Source organism: Eupeodes corollae, chromosome 1 (assembly GCF_945859685.1).
Source record: "Eupeodes corollae chromosome 1, idEupCoro1.1, whole genome shotgun sequence".
NCBI lineage: Eukaryota > Metazoa > Arthropoda > Insecta > Diptera > Syrphidae > Eupeodes > Eupeodes corollae.
The window spans coordinates 284550490-284559909 of NC_079147.1; the positions used below are offsets into that span (position 1 = coordinate 284550490).

Consider the following 9420-nt stretch of genomic DNA (forward strand, 5'->3'; position numbering starts at 1 on the left):
TTGTACGACCAGTAAATAGATACAACTTTACTAAGTTTATTGTCATTTATTAACATAGTACGACAGTATAAACATACAATTTGAATTAAAAATATTGTAAACAACACGAGTTACACCGCACCGGTGCGAACAACACCATCTCGAAAAAATGGGCTGTGCACTTCCTCCGCGATTGCGGCTGATTAGCTTATCTAAAACAAAAAAGTAATAGGCGTTTGAATCTGTGAGCCTAAATGCATGGAATTAATTATCATTAAATAAATATACTAAAAATTGGACTTTTGGGAGACATATAAAAAAAAACTTTTTGGAATTTTTGCTTGGCGATAGTTTATTTCATGCGTTTACATGTGCTGAATCCAACCCATCAAATTTCAAGTCATTTAGTCAAACCGTTTTTAAGATACGATGGAGGAAAGATTAAAAAACACAGTTTTGAGAAAAACTCGTTTAAAGTTTCAAGTCATCTTAACTATGAAAATATCAACTTACCTTTCAATCGGCGATGTCTGGCCCATAGAGTATTCCTGCCTCTTCTTCTCGAAACCCTTTCAAAACAGATTGTTCAGCTCTTGAATCAATTCTGGGTTGCTTAACGGCATCACTTACGTGCCGCTCAGAACGTGAGATTCGTTTTTCTTCACGTTTCTCATCATAACTATGGGCTTCGCGGCCTATTGGGCATCCCATAACCGACATTACTTTCAAATTGCCTTCAAAACCATCATTAAAGATTTCCTGAATAACTTTATTAGTAAGTTTACCTGGTCCTTTTCCACCGATTCATTTATTTGTTTTATCTTTTTTAACAACCCGAGGTCGTATCTTTAAAACGACTTCGAATTTTGAAAAATCTCATTACCGTATTATAGACATATTAAACTAGCAATTTATGAAAAAAAAATCGATTTTTTGAACCCATGACATGGGATGACCCCCTTAAGGCATCTCCATCCTTAACTCACTTCTCAATGATTGGAGCTGTTTTTTTTGTTGCGGGTGTTGTGATTGGACGTTGTTGTTTGTAATAGTTTGAATTTTAACTGGATGTATATTGTGTAACCAACAACATGGTTTTATACGAAATTTTTCGTCGATTACTAATCTACGTGGAATTTTGCATAATTGCTCAAGTTCCTTAGAACAAGAGCTCGACTGTTTTTTTTTTTTTTAATATGTATTATTATTTTGCCTAACTTATCTTCAAAATGGGTCTTATTAAGTTAAATTCAGAAGTTCTTCCTCAAAAGCTTTCATTGCCAAATCAGGAGTCCCCCAAGGTAGTTATATAGGACCTCTACTCTTTATCTTGACTATCAGTGATATATCTTCAAAAGCATAAAGTCTCGATCGATTACAACTCCAAAAAGATATTAAAATTTTTTTTCATTTTACCTTAACACAATTAAAAATCAGGCAATGACTTTCTCTAAATAACGTACTCCTAGTTTCATTGATTATACAATATTGCAGCACTCTGTGCATCACGTTCAAAGATCTTGGTGTTCTTTTTAATTCTAATCTCGATTTCACGGAGTACAATAATTTAATGGCTAGCAAGCTAAATCTAGGTTAGGATTTGTTAAACGTCGTTTTTAAGAATTTCAGGATCCTCTGTACAACACTTTGGTGCGCCCAACGCAACATTTTACGTTTAACCTTAAAAGGGCTACCATTATCTAATTCATATAACACTCTTGCTTATGAACTTGAGATAAAATTCTTCAAATGCAGCCTTATCACAAAGGAAGATTAATATTAAATTCCTTTGTTCTTAAACTTTTACCTGGTGTAGTCAATGCAATGACAATATTGCAAGTTAAAGTTTCCTGACCGTGTTATTTCTCGAAGATATGATCAACTTTAGACATGTTTTCTTGAGGCTACTTTAGGAACAAACTCTATTTAAATGCTCAACAAGTCGGTTTAAAACATGGATGAAGAACATAAAGCTACAAATGTGCGAATTGGCCTTGAAAAATCTTATTAAAATGATATAGTGTCTGTACCTTGGCCGCCTGATAATGATTTCTTAAAAATACTTATTTTTTTAACCATCAGATGGAAACCTTTTTTTGGAAAACCCTGGCGAAGCAAAAATAGGTGTAATCTTAGCGATACATTTTTTTTATTTGACAAGTCACTTTTTGACATTTCAGTTGGTTATTGCAGACTAACTTTTGAACAGCTATTGAATTTGAAGGTACTAGATTCTATTGTGTTAAAATACATACAAGCTGTGATTGGAGACAGTTAGCACATTTTGACAGCTAATGTGGTTGCTCTCCACTTTCAATTGTTGTACTCTATTGTGTTTAGTCAGTAAAAGGTTAACTACATCAAACATGAAGTATTGAACTAAGAGAAAAATGTCAATAACCCCTGAATTTGCATAACTCGAACCAGATAAGTTGTATAGAATTTTTCCATTTTTTTTCCCATCAACCAGCTTATTTACTGGCGTCAACAGTTAAAAATCCTTTTAAACTTTTTGTCATTAAAAAAATATAGTAAGCTACTTCCTGTCTACAAAAAATATGTCCTCCTGCAAGCGGAAAACAATTATTAAGTTACAAATAAAAAATAAGTCTTTTTTATAACTTACAGCACTTTTTCACACTTCTCAATTTATGATCATCATTTCCTTTTAATTACCGATTCAATAGCAAATGAACACTCTATCTAAAAGAACGATAGCGCACTGTTTCTCTCTCTCTATATCTCTCTATTTGTCGCTGTTTACTGTCTCACGCGAAATTCAAAACGGAAATTAATTGCTTCCATACCAGAAGTAGAAAATTGCTGTGGTACTCTTACTTCGCTTCTTCATTTCGCCGACGATGCCGCGCCACCGTTACCGTCGCTCGTCGCTGTTTCCGTTCAACCAGATCCACCATCAAGCCATCATCGAGGCTATATACTATGGTGCACTATGTACAGACTCAAAGCTGAAGCAGCCTTTATGGCTAATTAAATTCCACAGCGGTTAATTAACAGCCAATTAAGAAAAATCACTTCTTCTTTCTGGTTTTGTTTCTAAAGTCCTCCTTTTCCATTTCATCCCTTCTGCACCTCCCCAAATCACCTATCCCATCCTCAACATCTGCATTTCAGTTTACACCTACCCACTTATACCAACCTATTCCCGTTCATTTGATGATGGAATAAATATTGGTATATATTTTTCACTTTACACTTAAATACCAAAAGCATAATTTGTCCTTATAGAAGAAAAAAAAGACTAGAAACTCATTCCCTGAAAGCTGAAATCGAGCGACATGGATGGTAACGAGGACGACGAGAACGAGGACGATTGCAAAACTTATCGAACAGCTATTCCGTTCAACGATCCGGAAATCGGGGGAAACCTTCTTCGCGTTTTGCCAAATCCTGGGTTTTTAATGAAATAAATAAAAATAATAAAAATCCAAATCAGAGAGTCCTTTGGGTTCCTTCTTCCTTCAAAACAAAAAATAAAGGAGGAAACAATTTGAAAATAATTACCGCCCTCGCTGCTGTTGGGTAGTTACTAGGTTTATACCGTTGATGCGATACGATGGTTAAAGTTGTTGCCGATGATGGTCTTAAGCTGGAGTTTTAGTTACCCACAAGGATATGAAGAAAAAGTGTTAAGGATGAAGAACAATGTTTTCTTTTTCTTCTGATGCTGGTTGTAACGAAAAAGCAATTCATTATGCTCATTTGCCTATTCATTCGCGTTTAATATTCAATGTTAGTATGTATAGGAAAAGGAATACGCGTTCTTTGAAGGAACACACACAGCAAAAGAGTAGATATTCCCATTTTGTAATTTTTCTCAAGGACTCTATTCACAGGAGCAAAGCCGAACATAAAAATAAAAAATAAAAAAATTAATGAAAATATTTTCCTAATGAGTTGGAAAATTACATTGCACCGCATTCTCCATTGCAATAACATCAAGAGAAGGCACAATCATGAGCATAAGCATAACCATCTAGAACCAGGCATCAGGACCAGGCTAACGAACTCAAATATTATGGGTTTAGAAAGAATTAACATCTTTTCATATTTCGATTGTATGTGCTTTGAATGTTCGGGGCTGGATCTAGGCTGCTCCTACACAAGGTTCTGCATTTAATTTTTACTCACCGGAATGAAATTAAAATCGATTCAAAATAAAAATTTGAGTTCTAAAATTAACTTTTGTCAAAATCGATTTAATTTATTCGAAGTTTAAATGAGGTGAATCTCAGTCTTCTTCATTTCGATTTTTGCTATTTTAAAGTACTTTGAATACAACAAGAGGGATTTTTTTAAATAGAAGTAATTTCAATTTTTGTTATAGATTGGATTCGCCGAAAGTTGCTGTTTTCACACCACATTTCAAATGAAACTTTCAAGATACTTTTTCGATTGAGTTTCAGTTATACCAGAGTCTTCCACAAAAAGAAAAGAAAGGAATTATAAAAAGTATGACACAAAATTGTCTATTGCCGTATATTCTTTCACACTACCTTTCCATTCTGCTATCCATCGGGTAAACTACACTATCCCAAACCAATTTTACATTCAAGTAAACAGCTGATCATGTGACAATCTTGAGAATGGGCAGGTTCAGACGACATAAGGAACTTGAAAGTAAAGCAATTTTCTATCATTTGATTGGTCTGCTGTCAAAAAATTGCCTTCCAATTAAGGCGACTTTATTGGAAAGTTGACTGGAAAGTTAGTCAAGAAATATCTCCCTTACTTTCCAAGTCAAGTTGATTTCTGTCAATACAATCAGCTATTGAACACCTACCAGTTCCATGCGCGTTGAATCAATTAAAATTGAAATAAATTACGGTGGAATTATATATGATATCAATATAAAAGAAAGTCGTGTTAGTTACACCACTTATAACTCAAGAACGGCAGAACAGATTTGGGCGAAAATTGGTAGGGAGGTAGCTTAGAGCCAGGAGACGGACATAGGATACTTTTTATCCCGTTCGACAGCGTTCCCGTGTGACTTGACATGAAACGTCAGTCACTATAAAACTTGGTATAACAAAAAAGAATCAGACTTGGAATAACAAAACGCAAATGACAGCTATGTAATTGACGTAAAATGACAGATATGTAATGACGTATGGATGACAATTTGATATTTGTAAGAAATCAATATTAAAACTATTTCTATTAAATAAATAATTGAGAAGTGGATTGAGTGAAGTGAAGTTTAATTAAAAGTGAAGTGAAGTTTAATTAATAATGCCGCGACCAGCATGAAGCTCTGGACCGTACACTTAGGAATTTTAGAACTGAGTAACGTCCGATGAGAGGTGTTGTGATACTGTTTGCATGTGTGCCAAGAGGTATAAAATCGTCGTTTCTGTGGACTTCTGTCAAACTTTAAAGATTGACCACAAATATGCGCGTACATTTGGGTGGTGATAGTAATGCAGCACAATTTTCAAGAACTCATTTGGATATAGAAAATGGAAATATTTTAAATAATGATGGTGAGGTACTAATAGAACCAACATTTGCTACTAGCGTAACTAGACAAGATGAATTAAAAGCTAATGTTTACCCGTCGCCCAAATTTCATATAAAACGGATGACTGGTAACGCGAACGAGTGATTTTAGAACCTAAAAACGATTCTGTTCCAAGCATAAATCATAAAATTCTTTCAATGTTTGAAGCCCATCAACAAACTTATCTTTCTATTGATAATCTGACTGATCAAGATGATGCTATTGATATTCCAATCGAATTTTTGAATTCTTTGAATACATTAGAACTTCCTTGGCATAAACTAGACTTGAAAATTGCGGCTCCATTAATACTTATGAGGAATTAAATGCACCGAAATTATGCAATGGTACTAGATTACGGATAGTAACTATGCAGGGGAAAGCGATTGAAGCTAAAATTCTTTCCGGTTCAGCTCAAGGCCAAAGCGTTTTCATTCCCAGGATACTGATGATTACTAACGAATGCCCTATAAAGCTTTGTTTTGCTATGTCTATCAATAAGGCACGGACACTGAGGGTTGCAGGCATTTATATCACAAATCGTTGTTTTACCCACGGACAATTTTATGTTGCTTGCTTCCGTGTCAGCTCGGCAAAAAATCTGTATGCTCACAAAAAAGTATTTTAAGCATAATAGAAATATGTATAGAGATACTTTATAAAAATTATTAAATAAAAAAGGTACAATAGAAGAAAATAGTAGTTTTTCATCCTAATTTTTTATATAAAATAGTTGAATACCTCCCGGGTGAAGTCGGGTAAACCAGCTAGTATATGATATCAATGATACTGAGGATATATATGATATTTGAACTTATTTTAAGCTGTAAGTTATTTGCATAAATAGAAAAATGCAACTAAAATTTTCCTTCTTTTATAGACTCGGAATTTGCGATAAATTACATTAAGGGAAACTTTTTGCTAAAGAAAACTGTTCTGGTAATCTTAATACATATAATTCTTCTGTGAGTGTGTATGTCAATGAACTTCTCTTAAACGACTGCACCGATTTTGATGAAATTGTTTGTGTGTGTTCAAGGGGATCTAAGAATGGTTTAAATTCACAATTTTGTCCGCTCCGACAGACGGTGCAACCATCGCAGTGTCAAATATTAAACAATATTCGCGCACCGTTGCACCTCTATGGCGCGATGTAAGCTTTCTTTTAAAGCGCCATCTAGCAGTTATATGTAACAAGCATCTAAACTAACCTACAAATTTATTTGTGTACTATCGGCGTCATTAATTTATGACTGTTTCGAGACTTCGTTATGTATTATTTTAATGCAAATTTAAGAGATCAAGTTGCATGTTCACGAGCAAATGAGAATTCAGAGCAACGCGTTCAACGTCTTTATGCTAATGCATTGAGACAACGAGAGGCACGTCAACGAGCTACCGACGCACATAGAGACCATCCCCATCAACAAGTGCAACATAATCGAGCATTGTCACGAGCATCATTTAATCGTCTCGCGTTCGAATATGTTCCTGAAATAGATTATTCGTCACATGCACTAATCACGATAGGAAGTATGGACAAAGAGTGTCAATATTGTCATGCTTTCAAGTATAAAGGTGAATCAACTGGTTTATGTTGTGCATCTGGAAAAATTTCACTGCCATCGCTAAATCCACCACCGGAACCTTTAAAAACACCTTTAGCCGGAACCACATCTCAATGGATAGCAACGAAGCTATTTGGCTCATTTTTACGTTCCCTATACATGAAAGGGATCCTGATGTTATACATTTGGCTGTGCATCTTGACAACGGACAGCGTGTTTACTTTACAGAAGAAACTGCACTACAGACGGCTCCAAAAACAACTCTTACTCAATTTTTTAACCTTTGTAGTCTGTTGGTCAATTCGCAAGGACGTTGATGTACACTGATGTTCCTAAATTTTTTACATGGAATAAACAATCAAAGAATTGGGAACCGCGGAAACGAATCATTCCAGTACCAGGATTCGCTGATATATTTATGACAAAAACTTTAGGTCGATTATATACAGTTCATCCTAAGCAACGCGAATGTTTTTTTTTTTGCGTTAATTACTGGTTAACGTCCCTGGACCGACGTCCTTCCAATATTTGTGAAAAGTCAATGGTACTTCATACGACTCTTTCTTCGATGCGTGTCGTGAGTTACACTTATTGGAGGATGATAACCATTGGGATCTCACACTTGCAGATGCAGCACTGAGCTCATCTCCACAACAAATTCGTCAATTATTTTCAATAATATTGACAACGTGTTTTCCGTCTGATGCATCTGCTCTGTGGAACAAATATAAAGACTCAATGAGTGAGGATATTTTGCATCGGACTAAAATTACTAATCAAAATCTTAATATTGAATTCTAGGCCGAAATATACAACGAGTCATTAATAATGATTGAGGATATTTGTATTCTTATTTCAAACATGCCGCTCATCCATTTTGGAATGCCAGCGCCAAATCGCCCAGCAGTAGACTTCATCAACAGCGATGTTCAACGTGAAAACCAGTTCGATTAGACTTCTTTGGCTACTTTTGTTGCGGAAAATGAACAATTGCTTACTGCTGAACAACGAAATGTATTTAATCAAATGAACGTTTCAATTGCAGCACAACAAGGTGGATTCTTTTTTTTAGACGCTCCAGGTGGCACTGGCAAAACATTTCTTATCGCACTGATACTTGCGCGGATTCGATCTCAAAATCATATTGCATTTGCCATTGCTTCATCAGGCTTTGCAGCAACGTTACTTGATGGTGGACGGACTGCGCATTCAGCACTTAAATTACCTTTGAACGTTCATACAAATCCTGAAGCAATGTATAACATAAAGAAGCATTCAGGCATGGCTGAAGTTTTGAGAAAATGTAAAATTATTATCTGGGATGAATGTACAATGGCCCACAAGCATTCGCTTGAAGCTCTCGACAGGTCCCTGAAAAATATCAAAAATAATGCTCGGCTTTTCGGTGGTGCTCTACTGCTGCTGTCTGGTGATTTCAGACAAACATTACCAGTCAATCCACGCGCAACATATGCAGACGAAATTAACGCATGTTTGAAAGAATCTTATCTATGGCCAAGTGTCACTAAACTATGCCTTACTATTAATATGCGCGTTCGACTTCAAAATGATTCATTAGCGTCAGGATTCTCTGAACAATTCTTAGACATTGGCAACGGTAAAATTCAATTGTATGAAGATACACAATATATTCGACTTCCAGAGAATTTTTTCAACATGGTGACTATCTTTCCAGATTTAAGACATAATTATACTAGCCATGAATGGCTGCGAGAGCAAGCTATTTTATCCGCAAAAAATTTAGATGTTGACGCCATCAATTTTGAAATACAACAGTCATTACCTGGTGATGAAATTACATTTAAATCGATTGACACTGTAGTTGATCCTGACGAAGTTGTCAACTATCCTGTAGAGTTTCTAAATTCACTAGATTTACCTGGAATGCCACCACATAATTTGCGACTGAAAATTGGCTCACCTATAATTTTGCTTCGAAATTTAAAAGACCCAAAATTTTGTAATGGCACGCGATTAGTTGTAAAAAAAAATCATGGGCAACATTCTTGAAGCCACTATACCATTGAAACGTTTACAATTTCCAATCCGCTTGGCATATGCTATGACTATAAATAAGTCACAAGGCCAAACAATGACAATTTGTGGCTCAGATTTAGAAAACCCATGTTTTTCTCAACTATCGAATTTATTTATTTATACACCTCAGGGTTTAACCAAAAATATTGTACATCCAATGGCATTACGATAAATTAAGTTTTTGTAAATACAAAATATATTTTTTAAATAAAATAGTTTAAGTATAAGCTTTTTTACCTTTAATTAAAACAAGTTGAAGATTTCATTACACATATTCACACGCTATCGATT

The 9420-nt window shown here is 35.1% G+C and overlaps 1 long non-coding RNA gene across 1 annotated transcript; it reads right to left on the bottom strand.

The window, feature by feature from the left end:
- Positions 1–2479: 2479 nt before the first annotated feature.
- On the bottom strand, positions 2480–4171 carry LOC129942343 (uncharacterized). Its single transcript, XR_008781021.1, has 4 exons — positions 3910–4171; positions 3505–3826; positions 2606–3390; positions 2480–2545 (listed from the first exon to the last, which is right to left on the bottom strand). It is a non-coding gene; the product is annotated as an uncharacterized LOC129942343 (long non-coding RNA).
- Between the last annotated feature and the right edge of the window lie 5249 nt (positions 4172–9420).